This window comes from Chaetura pelagica, unplaced genomic scaffold, assembly GCF_000747805.2.
Source record: "Chaetura pelagica isolate M959 unplaced genomic scaffold, ChaPel_1.0 scaffold50, whole genome shotgun sequence".
Taxonomy (NCBI): domain Eukaryota; kingdom Metazoa; phylum Chordata; class Aves; order Apodiformes; family Apodidae; genus Chaetura; species Chaetura pelagica.
Genome location: NW_009952366.1, coordinates 1,200,354 through 1,210,332, shown reverse-complemented (window position 1 = coordinate 1,210,332; position 9,979 = coordinate 1,200,354).

Genomic DNA, 9,979 nt, shown 5'->3' with positions numbered 1-9,979 from the left:
TGCATTTCATGTCAAGGCTGCGGAGGGCAGCAGTAATGGGTAGCAGATCCCGGCAACCATGCTGGGATCACAGGCTGACATACATGCTTGGGGACACCTCACTTGCCACAGCATCGCAATATATGCTTCTCGCAGGCAAAGCTCAGTCACCTAAAATGCACCCTCACTTTCAAACAATGACAATCAAAAAAAAAAAAGCAACAAAGCTCTATGCACTTTAGTCCTTTATGTTTTAGTTTGTTCCCCAATTATGTGGCTCACTATTTAAAGTGTTCAGTCTTTGTGTACAGCCAGTATGAAGTTATTTGTAAAAATAATGTGTGGCAAATTGGCAGACAAGTACTGTTTAAAATATAGACAATCTGTTGAGCAATTTAGGAGAGCTGCCATAAAATTTCATTTCTTACATTGTAATATGTTTAACATTTTATGCAACATAGCACTTCAAGAAAAATTATAAAATGAAACTAAAGATTCTTTGAAAATTCCTTGCAGGTAAGAACACACAGAGTGACTCTCCAGGCACAGTGGGGGCTGGGGCTAGGGTGGTAGGGACTGTCCTGCAGTGGTAAGGCACAGCCAGGCACAGGGGTCTGTCCCAGCCCCACCTAGGAGCAGGGCAGCTGGGGGGCACCAGGGCAGCCTCAGCCACAGATATCAGGCACTTCCCCAGGAATGGGCTGGGATGTGGGCCTGCAGGTGGACCTGGTTCACTGGGGCCCATGGTTGGGCATGGCAGGTCTGTGCGGAGCTGGAGACTGGGTCTGCTGCCATGTGACTGGGGCAGGGACTGATGGTCCCAGGGTCCTGACGTGGGGTCCTGTGCCATCGGCAGGGTGTGGGGAGCCCCAGGGAGTGGTCAGGGACAGTCAGGGCTAACTGTGCCCATAGGGCCCTGATTCATTGAGAGTTCAAGGAAGAGAGAGACATCTACAAACCGTACCATTTTAACCTTTAAGAGAAGAAAATCTATGTATGTTATTCTATAACTCACAGAAAGAAATCTTCAGTGTATTTTTCTAGAGTGGAGTTGATAGCATAAGATTTCACTGCCTACACTGGGCTATGAATGATTGCAAGTATCTTTTAACACATTTGGGCCCTGAGGGCCCTGGCAGCAACTACTAACTAGTGCTGGTAACTTTCTACTTATATTCAGCACTGCATTAAGACTGCATTGTTTTTTGTTTTCCACATCTATAGGTTTTCCTTTATCAGTAAAATATTTTTCTGTACCAAACCCAGTTTTCTTTAATCTTTTTCCTGACGAGGAAAACTCAAAAAAACTTGGATGTTTTTCCCCATGTGCACCTGTAGCATTGAAGGTCCATATCAAAGAGGTTCTCAGCTTTGTATGACTTAATTGAACCCGTGTCGCGAACTGGCATGATTTGTCAGGATGTTAAAACATGGTTCACCCTCCTTATTGTAAAAATCTGTTAGTGGAACCAAGGGGTCTGCATGTGGTGCTTGCCTCTCTCAGGGGAGCAGCCCCCACGAGCTTTTAAGGTGGAATACTGAATCATGCCTCCTACCATGCCCACCAATTTAGACTGACTGCAAATTTATAGTTTAACAAATTAATACAGTTTATTAGGGAATTTAACACAATTTAGGGGAGGAAGGGTTCAGGAGGGATAGGGTCTTTGAAACACCAAATACTTATGCATTTACTAATACTTATATATCTTATTATTTACACACCAAGATTAACTCTCATTATCTGAGATGGGAAGAGGAAGGAGGGATATGCCCAATGCCTATCCTGTATAGGGTTGTGTCTTGTGTGGAGGTAAGTCACAGCAGGAACACCTTATGGAGGGAATGATACCAAAATGCAATCCCTTTCTTTATTCCTGAGATGGTCTAGGTATTTATATATTAGGTGCAGATGACTTCCCGTGCAACCCCGTCTTAGATCCCATGGGTGGTGGGAAGAAGTCTTACCACAGGTGGTGAGCAGCAGGCAGGTTCTGCAGGCAGGCAGGGACCGCAAGTGAGCAGGAACCATAGGCAAGCAGGAACCCCCAAAGAGCAGACAAACCCCCAAAAGGCAAGCAGCACCATGTTCTGTCTCCATCCAAAGAGCTGCAGCAAGCAGCAGGTAGGCAGTTTCTTTATGTCTCTTGGGGACTTGCTCCTTCATCCCAAATCGGCCAGTCTCTTGTTCTTGGGTCTTCCCTAACAATCAGGTAGGGACTTTCTTCCCGCCCTGCTGCACCATCCCTAGGCAGGCTCTACACTGTTGTTGTTTTCCCACCATTGCTCCTGCCTGGGGCTGGTTACTTCCTCCTGGAGTCTAAGTCACTGTTTTGTGGCAGAGGAGGCAAGCAGACAGAAGAGGGTTTAAAGTGCCTGACGGAGCAGCGATTTTAAAATCAGTTATGATTGCTGACCTAAAGGACATATATCTTTGAGTGAGGAAAAGTCCAGTCCTTCACAACCCACTATACTCTTTAGGTCTGAGTTACGTGCTATGCAAAGAGCTATCCTATTGCTTCTGGTAAGATTCACACAAGAAAATGACCCCAGGACAGCTTGTCTCTGCCAAAAAGGAGATCCTCTAAAGGAAAACAGGGTTTAGTCTAGTATTCCAACCGGGCCATACAGTGTCGTGCAGTGAGACCTGACAATAAATATTTATTAAATCAGGGGATGGGAAAAGAGTATTCTCTACTTTGTCAATGCTTTCATCACTGAACTCTGATGCTAGTGGCAGTAATTGTTTTCACTCTTCTCTCTCACTTGAGCAGAATGAGAATTATCACAGTCATATTTTTAACACAGCTTCAATTTAATTGGAAAATAACTGACTAATTATTAATCACCCTGTGAGTGATAATGGTTGTTTTTACTTTCTGAGTATGCTAGGTAAAATGTAGTCATTGGTTAATTACGTATCTTTTTTTTTTGCTTTCCTGTCTGGTGTTTGAAATAATTCCTATTTGTGCAGAGTTTCTACTTTAAACTGCTTATTTTTCTTCTCTGCAAATTTCAGATACTCGTTTTCCTATCATTTGAAATACATTGATATTTTATAATAGTTACTGGTGCATATTAGATTTTATTTGCGTTTTATCTCGAAAATGAAGATAGACAGAAATGGACTACCTGGAAGCAAAAAGTAAAGCTCCTTTTTTTTTTGAAAAAAAAAAGATTAATAATAAATACTAGCTGTTAATGGTCATCTTCAGCTTTCCAGTAATACACTGGAAAAATCTTACAAAAATTAAACTAATGGTAAAAAACTTTGAACAAAAAAAATCTCAAGCATATAATGGAGCTATGGAGAAGCAGAATGTGAACAAAGGATAATTTTCAAGGTGTGTAAAAATTTCACTGTAAGTCAGAATGTCTATTGGTCACATTTTATAATATGTGCTCGTTTTCATGTGGTTAATACTGAAAAATACCCAAGTTCCATCATTTTGGAGGTTTTGATTAATATATCTGGTAATTCCCTGGAGAATTCTTACTGCACTGAGATTTTGGATTTTGTAGGCATGTTTTTTGTTTGTTTTGTTTTGTTTTTTAATTCTTCTGGGGATCTGTTTTGACATGTCTCCTTCAGCTGGGATGTTGAGTTCTGCAATGACTTTTTGTTCATCTCAGTGTTTCTGCTTGCCTTTCTTTTTCTTCTGTTAACTAATGGTACAAGTGTGAAGCTTGTCATGCATACAGATGTTAAGGAACCTTTGCCATGACTGAAAATATTTTGAAGGTAACTGAATTGCTAGCAACAAAGCACATAACTAGGAGAAAATATGACTAACTTAAAGAATCAAACTTAGAAATACTGCAAATACATGTATTTCTTCCTTCTGCTGAATTTCTAGTCCTTTATTATTTTCACCTGTGATTTTTTATTCAGGTAATTGAAAAAAGCAGAATTAATAATTTTATATTTTTCATTAAATATAATGGGCATTAAAAAACACTAAAAATAAGCAAAAGTAACATATTTGAAAATAATACATTATGTCAAGTGTGCTCTAGAATAGCTTACCTTGTCTAATGTAATCCATAGCAGTGTAGCAAAACAAAGAGCAGGCGCAACATTACTAAGTTTTATGGAAATTTAGATTTGCACTGCTCATGCTTAATGACACAACAAGCACTCATAGTTCTTTGTTCGTGGATGGCTGATTATTCATGTTACTGCACAAGTGTATGGAGAAGTACAGAAAAGAGGAAACCCAAGAGCCCTGTCTTACTGTGCAGTCTGTCAACAGGAGAGGCTGAAAGCTACCAACCCTGTTACAATGTAGTTAATGCTGTTTGGGCCACATTAGGAATAATGTTTTTCTGGTGCAAGCCACTTTAATTTCTCTTTCTCTCCCTTTAAATTTTTTATTTATTTATTTTTCTTCTTTTTTTTTTTGTTTTTGTCTTTCATTTGTTTGATTACTATTTGAAATTCTTTGTCAGGTATATTTTGTGGGCAGCAAACGCAATAGGTACATAATAAAGTGGTTTGTATTAAGAAAATACACGTGACTACATGAACTTCCAAAACGAGCAACTAGGTTTGTGTTTTTGCAGTCCCACACCTTCCACTATTTTTTTCTTATTGGTGATTGTGAACCTAAGCTTGTGCCATAAAGAAGATGGATGGTTCCTATACTGGCTTCTCTTTCTCAGTTTTAGATTAATTAAGGAAACACTTTGTACAGATCGAACTCCCACAGTCACTCTTTTTTCCTGGAAATGAAACTGGAAACCCCTTCAAAGTACCTGTTAACATGGCTGTTAAGACACCACAGTGAATAAAGAATCCAGTTTCTTTCTCTTGTTCTCTTTTTATTTTTTTAGGCCTGTTTTCACAATTGGTTCCATGTACTAAACAAAATGAATTTACATAGTTCAGAAAGCAAGAAAACTGTTGCCTATTGAATATCGTATGAAGCTCTTTCCTAGAATCAGAAGTTACCCTTCTCTCAAATGCACCAAAGTGGAAGTGGATATGCTTTGGCTATACATGGAAGTGAACGGCTGAAGGTGGGGAAGCGTTTTTTCCCAGTTAAGTAAAAGAACAGAACATTTTAAATGAAAATCTGTTCAGCATTCAAAGGTATTTAACCTGTATGGTTCCCTACATCCCATCCTCTAGCATAATATTAATATATTTTTAAGTCATTCACAAAGCATTTTCACTAATACTTGTTTTACCTAGCATCTCTTGTGAATATTTTCTTTATCTTGTCACAGGGCAGAAGTGCACTGTGAAGTGCACATAAGTGTACACTGAAGTGCCTTAATTCAGCATGTTATCTTTTTTTTTTTTTCTTTGTTTTGGCATGTTTATACACTGCTACATTCAGCCCAGCAGAAAAGAAGATCCTATGAGGGTCTTCACTTTATTATTTTTGCTGAGCAGATAGATTTCTCCCAATAATGGAACATTCTGTTGTAATAAAAGAACATAACTGTCAAACACCAAACTTTAATTAATCTAGACTACAGACATCTAGAGAACCCATGTAACATATGAAAGTACTGAGAATCAGAACTTGCATTAAATTCTCTATCTCCATGCTTAAAATCTAGAATGGGGAGTGTAGTGTATATTTTCACTTTCTCAAAATGCCCTGCCTAGCTGAGGAGCCATATTGCACCATAGGGCAGTACTTGCAGTTTCCTGATCATAGATGGGTTTCTATCCGGATGAATAGCACTTTTGTAGCAAAGATGGAAGACTATGAAAGCCTAAGCAGTTGAAGCTCTCTCATTCATATTACTCTGAGATAGTGTTTACTGGCAATCTAATAATTTTAAATTAATCTAATAATTTTAATCTAAAATTTTAATTAAAAAAAATTAAAATATTTAATTTTAAAAACACTTTGGATGGGTTTAGTCTAAACAGGCTTGATTTATTGTGTGAGAAGGAGCTAGGCATGACCTGGAACACCTGTGAGATGCCTCAATGTCTTGACATTTTCTGATAAAGAAGTCAACAATCTTATCTTTTTCAGGTTTGTGAAGGGGCAAGAATCCTGGGGTGGAGAGGTGGATAATGGTGTCATTTTGTTGTGATGCTGACTGTGATGTCTGGTTTATTGTCAATGGTGTTATAGATTGGATTATTTCTTAATAAGATCTTTCATTAGCATCAGTTATGATCATTATGTCCTGATTCCTCTGGTCAACATCTACTTTGTGGTCCTCATGATTGGCGTAAGAATTAGATCTTCCTTCTTTAACTCATACTGTGTAAGGAAGTGCATTGTGAATTGAATGACCTTTAACAAATGTATTATGGTCACAAACGTTAAAATGTTTAATGATTTTTAAAATCATGATACATTGTTTCTTAATCACAGTTGCTATTTTGTTAGTTGGCGTGTTTTTACATCCACATTACACATGGATTAAAAGGAATCTCCTTAGCTGAGTAATGACATTAATTTCTCTCTCATTGGCCTGGATTTCATTAACTTTTAAAAACATCACTGGTATCCACTCAGATCTGATCTCTGCCATTGGCAAAAGCAATTTAAAGTATTTATTTAAAAAAAAAAAAATAAATAGAATGAAAACAGACAAAAAGAAAAATTATACCAGAAATGAAAGATTTATTTTTTTTCTTGCCTTCATGCAGTTTTTGCCTGCACCTACATGTTAAAGATAATTAATAACTAAATTGTAGTCTGACAACATGATAGCACAAGTAGCTACTCTCAATACAACTGAATGCCATTTCTCATGTCTTATGATAGCCATGGTAGAATAAAATTTCCTATTACACCTTAGATATTTCAATAGCAGACTGGAATAAAACATTTATTCACATACCATTTTAGTTGCAAGTAACACTTAGCTGACTAACATGAGACACAGTGGCAAAAGAGCAGAATGACTGCTCCCAGACAGTGTTCCTAGTCTCAGATCATAAAAAAGTTTTCAGTTTTCAAGTCTCATATACAACAATATGTAACTGGGATTTTCCAGTAGGTCTTTATCAGTCCTTCAATCATGTCACTGGAGAAAGAACCCTCAAGGAGTGTATTAAGTCTAGAAGATGCTAGTCCAATCAACTATTCCTTAGCCAGGAACTAGAACCTATTCTGCCAATCAGACTGAGACAGAGATAAAAACCTTTTCCAGCTGAGGACTTTCATCTGTACCCAAAGTTGTTTACTGTTATATCAAACTCCCAGGCTTATTATCTTTTATTGGTCTTTACATGGCTTTGGACAATTCACATCTAAGCTAAAGCTATGTCCCTGTTCTAATTTTTTCTCCCCCATTAAATGCCTGTGATGGGAGATTTTTAAGATTACCATAACACTTTTTGAGGCTACATGTGGAATGTTATTTTGTGTGAGAAAACTAGGCTTATGACAGTCTTCTAGTGAGACACAGAAATCAAGTTACAGAAGGTAAAACCCACTGCCAAAATTGGTAAGATATTTAAAGTGAGGAACTACAGAGAAACTCTTAAAGCTATGATAATATGCAGAGAACCTTTGGGAAATAAGCATGAATGAAATTGTAAAGTACAATTGGAATTAGAACTCCAATTACATTGGAATGTAATTTATTCACAAAATATTACATTTCTTTTTTTCCAGTCTCAGTCAAGATCCTCTGAACTTTACATTTGCACTCCTTTCTTAGTCTCTGATGGCTTCTTTATGAAGAGATGACTAGCTCTTAAATATGGCTGCTTTTTTTGTTCTTCCTATGTAAGATTTCTAAGACAAGTTTTCCTTTCTCAAAAAAACCCCCCTTTTATGCAGGCCTTCATCATGCTGTAGTAGTTGTTAGTAGGCTTTAAAAAAATGAAGTGCTGCATCATTAATATTATTCAAAACAGGGCTACAGGAATTATTTTCCCTGCTTATTGCTTTGACTACATCACGTATCTTTGCAGCCATTAACTGCTTCTCTATTTGCACCATATGTCTTGAAAGCAAAGGTAAATCTTTCCAAGCTGGTTCTTCATCTCCCTGTATGATCATTTATTCCTTGAGAATATGCTGGTGTCTCTTCCCTCTTTTAGCCTCTTCATAGAAAAAAAATTCATAAGTCTCCACTTAATCCTTGTTGGAAACAGAATGGCAAGAATTACAGGGGGGAGGAAGCCAGCTTTCAGGTTTGTCTTTAACGTATTCTTTCTGACATAAGATTATATTGTCTTTTTTAAAATAACCTAGCAAATGGTAAGTTTCCTAACGTAACAAAGAGTACAGTACAGTCCTACCTGTCTCCTAGAAGTTTCAAGTGCTCAAACAGCAGATGAAAAAGAGCCACTTGACAGAGACTGGGCATTTCATACTGTTGTGATTAGTAATAGATTTGTTTGGCATACTTCAACCTTAGATAAGCAAAGCTATGTTTTGGTGATCTGATGGTCAAATTCCAGTCACGGGAATCTGAAGCTTATACTTAAATAGTACATTCAGTACCTTTCACTACTGAAGTTTCTATAAAATATATCAGTATATTTTACACTTTTGATCAAAAATTATCCATACAGTTCAGTTTTACCAAGCGATGTCCTCTGCTGCAAGGAGATTTCCCTTACAGTCTTTCTGCACTATTATTTTGCTTTAATCATTGAAAGGCAATAGAGAAGATGGGCATGAGGAGATGAGGCCAGCAGACTTCCCACAGTATTCCACCAATGTTTATAAATCAAGTGACTATGAAGGAGGCATGTCTGCCATACACTTTGCAAATAATTGACATCTCTGGTCCCTGGAACACGAGTTGGAATCTTTTCCAAGGCAACTGCTAAAAACAACCACCTTGGGTGAACATAAACAGTGAGCTGACACATGCCTGGTAAATGATTTAATCAGTTACACACTGTTTGAAAGAGAAGGAAGGATGTAATCAATTACCTTCAACTTTATCAATACTTAGAAAAAAGTGATACTTCCCTGCATATAGATGCCATTGTCAAAGTAAATGCTGAGTTCTAGGGAATTTGAAGCTGCAAATCCTAATCTGACCTACATACCTTAATGTGCAGGGAGTAATGGGCCTTAACTCAAAAAAAAAAAAAAAAAAAAGAAACAAATAATGGAAAAAAGCCCTTTGGATATTCCGTTCTTTGAAGAAGTGTGTACTAGCCAGCCTACGTGGCAGCCTTCTGGACACGGTTACTTTCACAAGTGCTTTCTGAACTGCTTAGTTTTCCTTCACTCAACTCAAAGCTCAGATTTGCTGTGATAGCCATGCATACAGGCTCTGAAGGGTGATGGATTTCGCCCTCAGGTAAAGCATAGCTGCCAGGTGAGGATCTGGAATGGCCAAAAAAAGCGCCAAAAGCCACTTGGAATAGTGGCACAGCTGGGGAGGAAGAGCAATTTTTTTTAGCTCTTTTTATCCATGCATTGCACTGAAGGGCCAAGATCTGGAAACAAACTGTGGCATGGCAGCAGTACTTCTTTTCACTTGTTTTTAAGATGTCCACGTTGTCACATCTCAGCTATTTGCCTTCTACAGTACATATGCATCCTCTGTGCATGACATTTTCCACAATGCAGTGTAACGAGCAGCCAAAACAACAGGCCAAACCTACTGTGAAGCCACCACAGCAGCATCATTGAGTCTGACCCCGCTGCGTGCCGTGGCTCCCTTGCCTCTCCCGCACTTTTCTAAAGGGGATGAAGTGACTTCAAGCTTCTGAAGTAAGTCCTTCATGGACAAAACTCTTTCTGGTACGTGGAAGAAACGTAAGCCAACATAGAAATATTTCTTGCAAAAACAAAGTTTTTAGTCCATACTGAGTTCATCCCTGCACAACATCTTCAGGCTGGGACGAATTTAATTTCAAAGGAACACTGTGAAATCGTTTTCTGGTGCTCTTTCATTGCACGACGCCCCAGTTCCTCCAAGAAGCCGCGCAGGTGCCCCGTCTCCACATCCCTTTTCTCCCCGCCCGCCTCGGGCCGCGGGGCCGGCACTGACGGGGGAGGAGAGGAGCAGGGCGGCAGGGCCAAGTGGCGGCTCCGCGGGCAGCGGTTCC